This window comes from Leptonychotes weddellii, chromosome 9 (genome assembly GCF_054177405.1).
Source record: "Leptonychotes weddellii isolate Sample4059 chromosome 9, ASM5417740v2, whole genome shotgun sequence".
Taxonomy (NCBI): domain Eukaryota; kingdom Metazoa; phylum Chordata; class Mammalia; order Carnivora; family Phocidae; genus Leptonychotes; species Leptonychotes weddellii.
In genome coordinates, this window is record NC_138377.1 from 2,920,953 (window position 1) to 2,934,929 (window position 13,977).

The window sequence follows — 13,977 nt, forward strand, 5'->3', positions numbered from 1 at the left end:
TAGTTTGGTTTCTTGTTTTCCTTTCTTACAACACTAAAAAAAAAGTTTATTTAAGTTTCCTACTCATTGCATTTATTTGGTGAACTTGGGGTTCTAACTTGGGATTGGGATTGCCTGTTTGATGGTTCTATATTTGTGGGAATCCTATGAGGCCAGGTTGAGGGGGATTTGAGTTTGCTTCCAGTAGCTGGACCTTACCAGAGATACCTTTAAATTGATTTTACAGTTTGGGGTTTTCTGGATCACAAGGATGGTGTAAATCCAACCTCCAAACTCTTGTGAAGTACGGGACTGTGGATATGAATTCTCAGAGGAGATTAGTTTTCTAAATAGAGATGAACAAGTTACCTTGTTATCCTACTTGCTCCCTTGCTTGCTATCTTTTTTTGCCAGCTCTGTTAGTCAGGGTAGCCTAAGTTCTGCTTCAGTAACAAACAGTCCTTTCACTGCTGAAACCTAACAAAGGCTTATTTCTTGAAGCTCTTGCAAAGTTTGCAGGGAATCTGAGCAACTCAGATTGGAGAGACAACTGTCCATCATGGAGCCAGTCAATGATCCAGGTTTCATCAATCTCAACACAACTCTACCATCTGAGTGTGCAGCATCCTCAGGCACCTGGGGATGGGGGTGGGAGAGAGCACTGGAGAATCTGGCACTGGATGTTGATCGCTTTAGTCTAGAAGTGGCTCACTTCTCTTCTTCTCAGCACCCTTTGGCCAGAACCAGTCCCAAGGATAGGCTAATTGCAAGGGGCAGGAAACCTCTGCGCCTGGAGGAAGAGGAACGTTGAACCTGGGGGGCGCTAGAAGTCATCACTCTTCCAGCAGGTGGAATTCACCTAGATGCCCATTCCTTGGAGTGGGAGCCCTCTGAGCCAGCCTGGCTTTTGGCATGGATGCTGGTCCCAACACCCCACCTTGCACATGCCAAAGGCTCTCTCCTGTTCCTGAGCACCTTCCCTGCGAGGATGCTGGGACTGTCCAACGCCCTGAGGTTGCTTCGGTGTCAGGATCAGCTCCTCACTCTCCATTTCAGATCCCCTTAGTTTGGGCCCCTGGGTGACTCCTCTACTTTCTGTAAGCTCTGTTGCATATTGCAAATAATGTTTATTGCATTTTATATAGCATTCCCAGGTATTTCATTTCAGGAGGTAAGTATTATTATTATTATCCACACTTCATAGGTGAGGAAACAGGCAGAAAGTTTCAGCAATCTGCCCAAGGACACACATCGGGGGTCCTGGAGCCTTGCTTCTCAGCCAGACCTGTCTGATCCCACAGCTACCTCCTTCTCTGGCCTTCCTTGGGACAGAGAGGGATGGTGTCTGGCACAGAGACCCAGCACAGGCTTCCCAGAGGAGGCAACCTTTGACCTGGTCTGCAAGGATGTGAGGTTGGGGTGTGAGGGGACCGAGACCCATGTTGGCTGCTCCATAAATATTTGCTGAATAAATGAATACATAAATAGCCAGCTAAAGGAAAGAGGGTGAATAATTGCTGTTGGTAAAGTGTGAGTCAGTTCCTTGCAATGGCTCGTGTTTGACCCCCAGTTTTTCTACCTGCTCTTGCCTAATTTCCCAAGCTAAACAAACTGGGAAGCATTTGTGGGAATTCCAAGGAGCGAGTCTCTCTTGCAGGCTCAGCCGTGGCAGTTAAGCTAAAAGGACAAGCCTGTCTGAGCCCTCAGCAGAAGTGGCACAGAGGACCCAGCCGGGAGGTCAGCCCTGGCGCCCATGCCGAGACTGTCATTGGGGTGGCGCGAGTCCCCAGGCCGTCCCGCCAGCTCACCTGGGAGGAGCGAAAATAAACAGAGAAATTCTGGGTTGAGCCTGGACTTCGGTCAGAGCTCCTTCATAAACACCCTCCCTTGGTTTTAGTGCGGGGAGGGAACTTGAGTCCCTGGCCTGGAGGAAGGATGAGATCCAGAAGGGCCCCCCTCCCCCCGAGGCAACCGTCCAGGGAACCCTAGCACGTCGGCCTCAGGTGGGAAGTGGGGCACCACACAGCACTCAGGGCAAAGCGGAGGGGCCAGATGCCTTTCAAGTACTTCTAATTTCAGGTAATGAGAGAGCTTGCAGAATAAAATCAGGAGGCCTTGTGGGCAGGCTCCAGTTGAGGCTCTCTTGGGAACATTTAGAAGATGGAAATATTGTTGTCTGCTCAGATGGCTGGGATGTTTCAGAAAGGCAGCCCGTCCTTATCGATCTCCTCCTGGGGGCCAGGCTCGAGTCAGTGCTTTCACACCCATTAACTTAGGCAATCCTCATAAAAGCCTGCAAAACAGGCATCATTATCCCTGGTTCTCACATGAGGGATCGAAGATGCGGTGGTTAAGGAAGTTGCTCCAGGTCACTTAGCTGGAAAGTGTGGCCTGGGGACCCCGCTTCTCCATGAGGTACGGCAGACATGTGTCTCAACGCCATTCTTAGGGGCTCACAGACATCTGTTCGATTTTGCCTACTGTGGACAAATGTTGCAGTATTTGAAATTTTATTTAAAAAATTTAAAATACAGATATTATTCTGGTGTGGGCATGAGCGTCACCATGCAGCTCCGAGGGATTGTAACTTGGCCTGGCCCCCCCAGAGGCCAGGTTCTCGAGGGGTCCCGGAAGAGCATGCGGGTGATGCTGTGGGTGGCCCCACTGCACCTGACATTAGACAGAGCTCTAGCAGAAGGGTGTGCGCCTTTCCCAGCCCCCGCACATGGCATAACATCGCCATTCCTGCCCTGGGCTTGGGTGGTGGGGCGTCCAAGGCAGGCTTCTAAAGATGGGGAGTACTGAGCAATAGAGAATCTGCCCTTTTGCTTGTGCAATCGGTCACACTGCGGCCTTTGTTTTTTAAGAAACATTTAATTTTAAAAGTTTTTTTAAAAAAGATTCATTTGAGAGAGAGAGAGAGAGGGAGTGTGTGTGTGCACAGGATTGGGGGGAGGGGCAGAAAGAGAGAGAATCCTCAAGCTGACTCCCTGCTGAACATGGAGCCCAACAACACGGGGCTCGATCCCAGGACCCTGAGATCATGATCTGGGCCGAAATCAAGAGTTGGGCGCTCAACCGCCTGAGCCACCCAAGCACCCCAGTAGACATTTAGTTTTAGAATAATTTCAGATTTATAGAGAAGTTGCAAAGACAGCATAGCGTTCCCATGCACCCCTCAGTCAGTTTCCCCCTGGGTCACCATGGGACGTGTGCCAATACCAAGAAGCTGACATTGGTCCATTATTAACTTGACTCCTGACTTGATTTAGACTTCCCCAGTTGTCCCACCGATGTTCTCTCTCTGCTCCAGCATCCGAGCTGGGGAATGCACTGCACGTGGTCATCTTGTCTCCCCAGGCTCCTGTGGGCCATGTCATGTTGTTTTTTGATACCTGCTCTGGGCCAAGGCGAGGGCCCTAGGGGTGAGCGGGGAGAGCTTTGGACGCCGGCAGCTCGTGGTCCAGGGAGCCAGGTGGACGTGGGCAAACGCTTGCATCGTGGTGAAAAGCTTGCAGGACGACGTGGCCTGGCGCGGCGAGCCTGGACACAGGCAGCTCTGCCCGGAAAACCAGTGAAGGCGGGCCTGGAATGCTCTGGAATTGCTTTGAAAGGGGGGGAGCTTGATTGAAAAGCTATCCTGAATAATAACATCTAGCACTGTATTTTGATGGGATAATTGTTTTATATTTATAAAGATTCTTAATTATCTCCAGCAAATGCATTGAGCTCACTTGGTAATTGAATTAAGGAAAATGTCCTTTCAAGCATTGTGAGTCGTTGCTATAATAAAAAAGAAAGAATAACTTTAAAGCATTTCCCCACATGACCTAGACAAACTCGTTATTACTGAAAGCTGAGTAATTCCATTAAGGACCCAGTTGGCTCTAATATAACAGGTGTTCTAGAGATGCCGGATTAAAATTGCAACAGACAATGGAAATTTCCTTCCTTTGGGGACCCCTTGATGACCCCCATTTAGAGCTGGTCCTTCCCTCCTGGGCCCTGGACGAGCTGCTATTTCTGCGCCTGTTTCACAATCACACCGTGTTGTGATCACCTCTGGGTCTGTCTCACACCCTTTTACCGCCCCCACTGGGGTCTTGAGAGCAGGGGCTGCACCTTGCCCACTTCGGTATCACTCCTGAATTGAGTTCTTCCACAGTGTCTTCAGAAAGCACCTTCTCCACATTGTATCTTTGGCTGGACATGGTTTTTTTTTTTTTTTTAGCTTCACTGCAACAACCGCGGGATTGCAAACGTCCGGGTTACCGGAATGCTGGCGACAAGGGGGCCCACAGCATCGAGGAGACCGTGCCTTGACGGCCCGAGTCCCCGGGGCTTGGCAGGCAGCTCAGGGGTGGGGGTGGGCGGGACCCCAGGAGGATCCCGGACAGATTGGCCGTGAACTTGGAAGAAAATCAGTGTTCATCCTGGAGTTCACTGAATCATAATCGTGTCTCGAGTGGCACGGCCACTTCCTGGCTCTTGCACGGCCCAGGTGAGCCTTCTGCTGGTGGGGGAGCTCCTGCCCCACCCCCACATCGCCCGTCTGCGGAGCCAGAGTAGCCCTTGCGTCTGGTAGGACTTCCTACAGTTACCTGCAGGGGTGGGGCGGCTGGAGTAGGGTGGCTCCCTGGTTCTTTCAGAGGTGCATGGATTCAACAAGCAATTATTGAGTGCCCACGTTGCCCAGACGCTGGGCCGGGCTCTGCTGATATGGCGGGGAGCCAGCCAGACGGGCCACTTAATGCACCGAGTCTACAGTCCAGCGTGGGGACCTGCACTGAATGGTAAACGAAAGAAGAAACAGAGTAACTACAGACTGATAAGTGTTATCCACCCAGGCAATAAATCGGGGGTGTGAGGGAGGTGTTGGCGGGACTGGAAGGCACTACTCGCACTCTGGACGCCTGCCACCCACCCGAGCCTGCAGGGGCCGGGGCAGCCCTGGACCCACTCCCTTACCAGCCTCTCTCGCAGCCGATGGCCAGTCCTCGCCACTCTCAACTTGTCTCCTCCCTTCTTCCTCTCCCTGTCACCTTCTCATGCCAACTCCAGCACGCCTGTGGAACCTCAGGTTGTCCTGCTGCCAACTGCCCCATCCTCCCTCATGTCCTAGTTCCGATGCTCCAACAGAGACCCCGCTTGTCCACCTCTGCATCGCCTGTCCCAGGTGGGGACCACTCTGGTGCAATCAACTGAGGTGGGTGCAGAGCGAGTGACCCGGGACATGGGTGCTCAGGAGTGGGGGTGGTGGGCGTGATGGGCACAGCCAGGGGCCTCCCATGCTGCAGAGAGGCGTGGGGCCTGGGATGGGGTCCTGCTCTACCCCCTTATCACGTCTTAACACCTCGGTGCCTTGGGTGAGGTGTGCCCGGCACCCCACCTACCTACGCACGCGCATGCGCCCTGGAGGGACTCCGTCCTCTGCTGCGGACTTCTGCTGTCCCCTGCTCTGATCACCCCACGAGGTGTCCTGGGACTGTCAGAGGCAGGAAACTCGGAGTGATTTTGTAACTTATGTAACGATGGACGGATGTAAGGGCTGCTTTGCTGCCCATAGTGACGGTTTCAAAGGGCAGCTCTGGGCGGGAGCTTGTTATCCATTTTTATAGAATTCCACATCCTTTCTGAATCTCGGGATTACAAAACAGCCACTGAGAAATCATGCACCCCATTAACATCGAGACTTTTATGTATTTACAATTCAGCTTAAATTTTTACCAAGAGAGGTTTTCAAAATGTAACATGTGTTAGTCACTGCGTGAATTGCGAAACCAAGGGAATATCTCCAAAGTGCTGGCCTTGACAATGTAATCTGGCAAGGCTTGGGGACGAATAAAAATAACACTTCTCAGCATCGCTGTCTCAAAGGGTAGGAGGGATCTGGAGCCCTCCCCGAGCCCATAGGTAGTTGGTTTGCATGAGCAGGATGGTGGCTGGTGAGCCAGGGACAGCGGGAAGAGAGCGTGTCTGCGGTGTCAGGGGGCCTGGTATGAGTTCTGCTACTCACTGGCCAGGTGACCTTGGGCGTTTTCCAGACCCTTCTGTGCAGGGAGAGGCGCCCAGGTGGTACCGCAGTGATGGAAAGTTCCCACTCTGCCCCACTGACTCCCAGGTGATGTGAAACCCAGAGGCACTCGCGCCCGTCCCCACGCCGAAATCCCAGGCAGCCCCCTGGGAGGCTGGAGGGAGGTGGCGCCCCAGCTGTCCGGCTAGCTTGGTTTCTAAACACAGCAAGCCTGCACCTCCCTGCTGAGCCATGAGCCTGCAGGTGGCTTGCTGAACACGTGGTTTCTGGATGCGACATGCAAGTTAGCATTTGCACTCTTTGTCTGGGTTCCCTGGGTTTGTTTTTCCTGCACTTGCAGTCCTGAAATATTCCTGATTGTGTTTATGTTGAGGCAGGACACGTGGAGGCAGGGGGCTCCTGCACCAGGATCTGCTGGGCCCTGCCTCCCCCATCCTCCCGCAGAGCACAGGCAGGTGCCGCCGCCGGGATCCTGAGCCAGCCGCGTGCAGAGGCATCCAGGGCACCTGCCCACCCCCGCCTCCCGCCCGCGGGCGTCTGTTATCAGTGCCAACTGCGTCACACCTTCTACCCGGAATGCCCCTGTCCATGGGGGGGACGTCGGCTTTCGGGGGAAGGCCTGATTTCTGACCCTCACGCCACCAGGGAGTGAGCACTGGGATTATTCCCATTCCACAGATGACAAAACAGAGGCTTGAGAGTGGCTGGCATGCCCCAGGTTACACAGGCAGTGCAGACAAAGCCGGGGTCAAAAGCGGTCATTGTTTCTATTCCGAATACCCTTCTTCAGCTGTCCCTCCTCCGAGGTGTTGCCCCAGTTCCTCACCACGATATGGGACGGCCTGGAGCCTCCCTGACAGCGCCTGCGAGGGCCCCGTGTGCGCCTTCCCCTTGGCTCCATCCGGGCCTCTCTGTTGGCTTGGATCATAGCCACCTAACCAAACCCCTCCTGCTCTCCGGCACGGCGTTTTAAACGGCTGGTGTCTTGCTTGCCTATCACGACTGTGAACCCCAGGAGGACAGGAGCCCCGGGCTGGCGGCCCCATGCCCCGTCCCGGCTAGCCACGCAGTCGACTCTCAACCTCGCCTGCTGACCGGTGACTTGTTATTCCCTGAGGCTGGGTTCCACGTGTCCGGCCACAGGAGGCTAGGTCCGCCCCCCCCCCGCCCCCGCCCCCAGGTCCTTGGCTGGCCAGCATTTCAAATGATATTGTTTCATATTAAATTATTTAAAATTCCATGGACCCTGGTTTCACAATCAAATAATTCGATCTTGTTTACAAATGGAATTTTTACTTTTTGACGGTTTCTAGCTTTGCTGGGCTGGATGGTCAGTGAAAGTGTGTCCTCCCGTGCCCTCCCGCGCACCTCTGCTGCCTTCCCCGGGGGCACCGTGGGGTCTGGGAACCGTCCTGGGGGCTGTGGACGGGGCTGTCCCTTCACTGCATGCGGGGCACAGAGTGTGGGGGGCCTCTCTCATCCTCCAGCTTCCGCCAGGAGAACGCCTACAAATAACAGGATTGGAGGGGGCCTTGGATTCCTGTGGTCCCAACACCCCTTTTGATAGGTTAGGAAACCAAGGTGTGAGATCCCGGGCCCTGTGGCTGGCTCGGGCCCTGGCCCCAGGTCTTCTAACGCTCTTGTCCAGGGGCTGCTCTGCATGTCTCTCTTCCTCCACCGAAATCCCTGTTAGTTGGTATGACTGCTTTGGGCTACAGAGATACAGATGTGGAGAGACATGAGCTGTGACCTCTGGAGCTCATCATCTGGGTGTTGGGGTGGGGACAAGGGGACGAGAAGTGTCTAAGGAAGAGGCCATGACTCAGTGGTCATAGGAGGGGGTAAAGGGCCCCGAAGCGCCAGGTGGGGTGGAGGCAGCAGGTGGAGCATAGGGAACAGTGTCTGCAAAGCCACGGACGCGGCTGAGCTTGGTGGGCCAACCCGCGTCAAGGCGGATGATTAGACCCAGCATGTGAATATCTTAACCAGAGGGCTAAATTTCAGTCTTTCCCAACAAGTCCCCTTATCACCCTGGAGGCTGCCTCTGTACCCAGCGGTGCCACCTTCACTGGCAACAGGTTTGCAGCCTCTCTTCTGGAACCTTCTCTAGGCCAGTAATGGTGCAGGGACAGATGGGCTTCATTGTTTTGTGGTCGCTCACATGAGTGACCTGGGTTGGCCCCAGCAGCAGCCCCGCTGGGCTTGGCTCAGAATGGCATCTGGCTGTTTCCACAAGTGGCCGGCTCTCTGAGGTCAGAGCCGAACCTGCTAAGGAGGCCACACAACGGGCTGTCTCTGCAGGCCCCCCCAAGGGGCCCAAGGCAGGCGTCCCAGCCAGCCCCGGGCTGCAGAGGGCTGCCTCCAGAGAGGCTCAGAGAAAGCTGGCTGATAATGTCCCAGCTGACTTCCCAGCTGCAAGGTGGGCATTCATTCTACCAAACGTCCCGGGAGCCGAACGCTGGGCAGGGCCTATGGGCATGAGCAGCTGGCTGCTGGCTATGGCTCCTGCCCATCCCCCCGGGGTCCCTGAGACGTCCCTCAGCCCTGGAGCCCACTCCCGGTCTCTGTGTCTCGGCTGCATCACTACGGCCCTTGCGGTCCCCGCCTTGCAAGGCTGTCCCTGAGGGGGTGCCTGAGGCAGATCAGAAACTACTCAGGACGCAGTGATCCCTGGGCTGGCAGGGGTTTTCGGGGAGGGGACGCTGGTCCTCGTCGATGGAGGTGTGAATCCAGCCACACTGAAAATGCATGCACAGTTTGCGTGGAACCCACACTTACTAGGAATCTGGTGGCCCGGTGTCGGAGAGGGTGACAGAGGATGGGCCCCTGGATCTAAAGGCTCTGAGCAAGAGGGAGGTGCATCTGCCTGCACGTGTTGGGATGGACAGATCTCTAGAATAAACAGGGCAAAGAACGCAAGATGCCAAACAAAATCTGATCCATTTTGAGTTAAAAAGGGGGAAGGGATCGATGGGGGTATGGCTGGGGGTGAATGCCAGGAGTCGATTCCTCCTGTCGTGAGCTCTCCTCCAAGTGCTTATGGGCCCGTAACTCGCCAGGTCCTTGGAGGGCCCAGGAAGTGGGTATTACCATTTGGCCCCCTCTGTGGATGAGGGCTCCGCTGTCGGGGAGGTGAGGGCCCTGCCCGGATGTGTGGGGGTGCAGGCCACGAGCCCCTGTCCGGCATGCTGCTGACGCAAGGCCTCGGGCCGAGCTGGGAGCTTCCACTCTTCACCTTTTCCGTGTTGTCTGTGGCTCCTCTCCAACTGCGAGTATGACTTTATTTTAGAAAACGTCAACAGGGGTATCTGGAGGGGTGTAACAGCGTTTTGTTCCTTGGCTGCGTTTTTCTGTATGATAGATAGAAACACGGTCATGCCGTTTTAAAAACTCAACCCCCCCAAAGAGAAAACTGGGTCCCTAGGAAGAGAACTGAAGAAAGCACCAGGATTCCAGAAAGTGAACCCTCAGGGGCCTCAGGGGGGCTCCCCGGTGCTTGCTTACAGGTCAGCTCTGTTTCCCGTGGTTTCCAGAATGTGGAAGATGGAAGGTGGAAGACTCCTGGACAATTTCTGGTCCAAGTCCTCATTTCATGGGGGGCCAAATGAGGCCAAGAGAGGGGCTGCCTTGCTCTCAGTGTCCCCTGGGCCCCACGTAGGGCCTGCCCTGATGCTCTGAACCCGAAGCTGGAGGTGAGGACACCCCCTATTTCTCTGCCATGGTTGCTCGATAACCAAGTCAAAGTGGCCAAGGGCCTCTATTTAGTCCCAGACAGGATCCAAAGACCCCCTGGGACAGAACTGTCTCCTGTCGGCCTGGGCCCCGAACGGCTGCCTCCCTGGTATGACCCTGGCCCCAGTCCCGCACACACTCGACCCGGCAGGCCTGCTACACCGCTCACCGCGGCTGTTGGGAGGGTGACGTTGCCACCAATGACCATGCCTCTGGTGACCACAGGTATCCCGGTGGCCCGGTGCGGGAAGGCCACTTGAGGCGCTCATGAGGGCCGAGTTTGCTCGGGCGACAGTGCTGTGGCAGGCATTCAGCTCTGCCCTTGCCAGAGCCGCCCCCCCCGGCCTCAGTTTCCCCTTCTGTAGAACAATGGGGGTGGCCTAGAGGACTTCAAACCTTTAAGATGGTCTTCTTCCTGGCCTTGCTCCTGCTTCAGGTCAGAGGAAGGACAGACCAATGGATCTTGGGGATCTTGGTCCTATCTCCGTGGAGACCTGCCCACCCGATCTCTGGCCGGTCTCCTGATGGTCACTGGGGAAACGGTGGGACGGTGGGCTCCAGCTCCAGGCTTCCTACTGGTTGGTGACTTTGATTTTTAGACCCTTGGAAACTTGGTAATGGAGGGTGCCCATAAAGACAAAGGGCCTCATTTTACAGAGAGGAATTACACCGCGAGGCGCTGTGAAGGCAGCAGAGTCTGGCCAGCAACCCCCCAAGACCTGGCTTGCACCCCGTGCCCCTCCATCACAAGCCCTCACCCCCAGAGGCTGGACTTAGAGCAGCAATTCTGCCCCATCCCCTCTGTGGGCTTCCTTCATTCTTGACGTCTGTCCGCTTGCAGAAGGGGTCTTCTCTCCTACATGGACCCCTAAACTCCACTCTTATTTCCCTGAACCGGGCTCCTGGCTTCTGCCTTACAAGGGAGGCCTCAGATGCAGGGGCTGGCGGTCTCAGTGCTCGGTGACCGAGGAGCTTAGACTGCTTTGGAAATTGGGAGTTGCCCATCGCTTCCACAGCGATGGTGGGATGGGGTGGCCCAGAGTCTAGAGCACAGACGCGGTCTTGGCCATCTATGCTTGAGACCAGGAGCACATCTCCTCTCGGTCCCATCTGGGACCTGGTCTCTGGCCTCGGCCCTGGCACACATCTGTGACCCTTCTGGGGACTGAGTGTGGACAGGGCTTTGTGTGTAGACTCGGTACTGAGTCAGACACACCTTCTGTGAAACTTGGTCCCAGAGCTGGTGGGGGGCACAGCTGTGGCCAGTTAGCATAGAAACCCCACTCAGCCTGGCTTAAAGGGAACTGACTGGTTCTCGTGACCAAGGAGTCCAAAGTTCAGCTGGACCCCCTGGCTCGCACGATGTCACGGCACGCGTCTGTCCTTCTGCACTCGGCTTCCATCCAGACCCCCTTCACTGTGCGGCGGGCTTCCCCCACAAGGTGAGGAGGTGACTCCACGGGTCATTCTGCCATTCAGCAATCTCAGCGCCCCCTCAGAGCCCTGATTTGGCCCAACCCTGCCCTTGCGTCCCGAGTGGCCCACCACTGTGTGCTGCTGGGCCAGGCACGGCTCACGTACCCGGCCAGGAGCCCCGTTGGCCCAGTGCCGCCCAAACTATAAGGACCACAGCGGGGAAGGAGAAGCCTGGGGCTTGGGGCCAACAGAACCACAGATGTGTAGCGCCTGTTAAGAGAGGCCTCGGGGTGGGGGGCACACACCGCGGGGACAGGACAACGGGCCAGCAGCTGTCCTCTCTGGGGGCTCCACGCTCCTGCCCTTTTCCCACAGGCCCCCGGTTTCCCCTCGAACACTGTCGCTGCCCTGGTTTGACACGACACAGGCAGTGTGAGCGCCCCCAGCCTGTCAGGGAATCCCCAGCAGCTTCTGTCGAGCCCACCTCAGGCAAGAAGCAAACGTTGTCTGCACACCCGACGGCCCCTCAAGGTATATGGAGGCCATCTTTCTTTAGAGAGCGTGGGCGTTGTGTCAGGTTGAATCCTGTCCCCGCCCCCCCCGCACAAATTCACATCCACCTGGAACCTCAGAACATGACCTTATTTGGAAATAGGGTGTTTACAGCTGTAATTAGTTAAGATGATACAGGCCCTAAACCCAATGGGCCCTAAACCCAATGGCGGTGTCCTTGTGAGGAAGAAGCCATGAAGGATCCTCCCCTGAAGACTTCAGAGGACGTATGGCCCCGCAGACACCTTGGTTCTAGACTCGTGGCCTCCAGAATTGTGACAGAGTGTCTATTGTGTTAAGTCGGCCAGGTTGCGGTCCTCCGTTATGGGGGCGCTAGGAGATGAACACAGGTGTCCAGGAGGATCTCGAGCTGGATGGGGCGACAGGCCGGTGTGTCTGGGCCGAAGGGGTGGTCCCGGGGGTGGGGCCTCACCCTGTGACATCTTGGCATTCAGCATCAGTCCCTCCCGGGTGCTGCTGAGGTGCCCGCTCACCTTCTCAAGGATGTGGGGCCCTGCATCCCATCCTCCAGAGCCCAGGCTGCCTCCAACACGTCCCCTTCTCTTCCCCAGTCTTGGTCTCATCCCGCCCCCGGAGAACCAGGGCCTTGCTTCATCGTGGGCTGATGGAAGGCCAATGAGGCCCCTGGGGGAGCAGGAGCATAGAGGGGGGCAGGGGATGCTGCTGGAAACCTATGGTTTACTACATGGAGATACCACTCTCTGCATCTGTGGGATCTCGTGTCCCCAGGCCCAGCTCAGTCTGACTCAGCGGCTGTGCTTAGTTCAAATTCTTGAAAGACGGATGGCTGTGGCCGGGCTGGAACTTGAAGCTCTATCCAGGGAGCGTGGCCTGGAAGGCCTCCTTGCTTGATATAGACTGCACCAACTGGGCTGGGAAAGGGGTGGACTCTTCAGAAGGGCATGGAGAAGGAGCGGCATGATGGTACTCACACACAGTGAATGCTTAGGTCCAGATTGGTGTGCTGAGCTTGGTGCTCAGACTGGTGTGCTTATCACACCTTTCATGACAGTTGGGTTACTGCTTGCCATGCTTAACAAGCCAGAGCAGAAGCTGAGAGCCCTTCTACCCCGGTCTTACTATACTTATCAACTGGCTGTGTGACCTTGGGCCAGTCCTTTCCCTCCCTGAGCTACTATGGTCTTCTCTTAAAATAAGGGGCCCGGCTAGATGCCCTCCGAGGGATTTCCTCCTTCCACGGGTCCATGACTTTATCAGACTCCAAATTAGGTGTGCTTTGAACTGAAGTTTGGGGGTGCACTTTGAGTGTTTTGCTTGGATTTGGAGTTCAGCAAGCTCTGGGCAGTATGGACAGGCTGACCCGGCCACAGGATCCCAATTTCACCTGGGCATCTGCCACCATAAGGTGTTCTTTTGCTTTGGGGTTTTTGTGCCTCTAAGAATATGAATATTAAGGGCACCTGGGTGGCTCAGTCGGTTAAGCGACTGCCTTCGGCTCAGGTCATGATCCTGGAGTCCCGGGATCGAGTCCCGCATTGGGCTCCCTGCTCAGCGGGGGGTCTGCTTCCCCCTCTGCCCTCTTCCCTCTCATGCTCTCTGTCTCTCATTCTCTCTCTCTCTCAAATAAATAAATAAAATCTTTAAAAAAAAAAGAATATGAATATTAATACACACTAAGGCAAAAACTTTGGAGGTTTAGGCTGGCGGAAAACCTCAGAGGAAAATATATTGAGGGAGGCACTGGGTGAAGGGCAGTGACCAAGGTGACAGGTTGGCAGGAAGGGAAAAAAATGCATCCAAAGTCCAGCGGGCGGGGCATAGAGAGCAAGAGGGAAGCACGAGGTGAGCAGGGCACATGTGAGGGCCAGCGGGAGGCTGGGAGGCTGGGAGCCTGGGAGGGCCGGGTTCCCACCCTCAGAGGAAGCTGCCCACCTCTGTGCACACTGCCTGTCTGCCTTGCAAGTCCAGCTTCATCATCTCTGACGGCCTGGGCCCCGGGGGCCCATGGAGCTCAAAGCATTTTCTAGAATGCTTGCCCACACTGTGAAGAGCTGTCCAGCAGAGGCGATGCGTGGATGAAGCAGGTGGGTAGATGGCAGCGCTCATAGATGCTGAAGGTGAGCCCCACACCTGAGCCGACCGTTGGGCAGGGGAGGCGGGGGCAGAAGCCCGGGTCTATGGCACCTGCTTTCCGGGTGGACAGATTCAAGGAAAACACCAGTGTCCAGGCCCCAGGGTCAGGACGAGCCTCAGAAGGCATCCTGCACTGGCCCTGAGAGCGG

At 55.7% G+C, this 13,977-nt stretch overlaps 2 long non-coding RNA genes across 2 annotated transcripts in view; one reads left to right on the plus strand and one right to left on the minus strand.

Annotated features, from left to right (window-relative positions):
* LOC145723356 (uncharacterized) overlaps positions 1-13,977 on the minus strand; it is a 21,463-nt gene continuing 7,486 nt past the window's right edge. Inside the window, exons 2-4 of the long non-coding RNA XR_014148285.1 lie at positions 9,104-9,279; positions 5,373-5,464; positions 1-4,760 (exon numbers count right to left, since the gene is read on the minus strand). This is a non-coding gene — a long non-coding RNA (uncharacterized LOC145723356). The remainder of the gene's footprint in view (positions 4,761-5,372; positions 5,465-9,103; positions 9,280-13,977) is intronic.
* The window catches only part of LOC145723358 (uncharacterized), a 26,627-nt gene continuing 26,177 nt past the window's right edge, over positions 13,528-13,977 (plus strand). The window contains exon 1 of the long non-coding RNA XR_014148287.1: positions 13,528-13,779. This is a non-coding gene — a long non-coding RNA (uncharacterized LOC145723358). The remainder of the gene's footprint in view (positions 13,780-13,977) is intronic.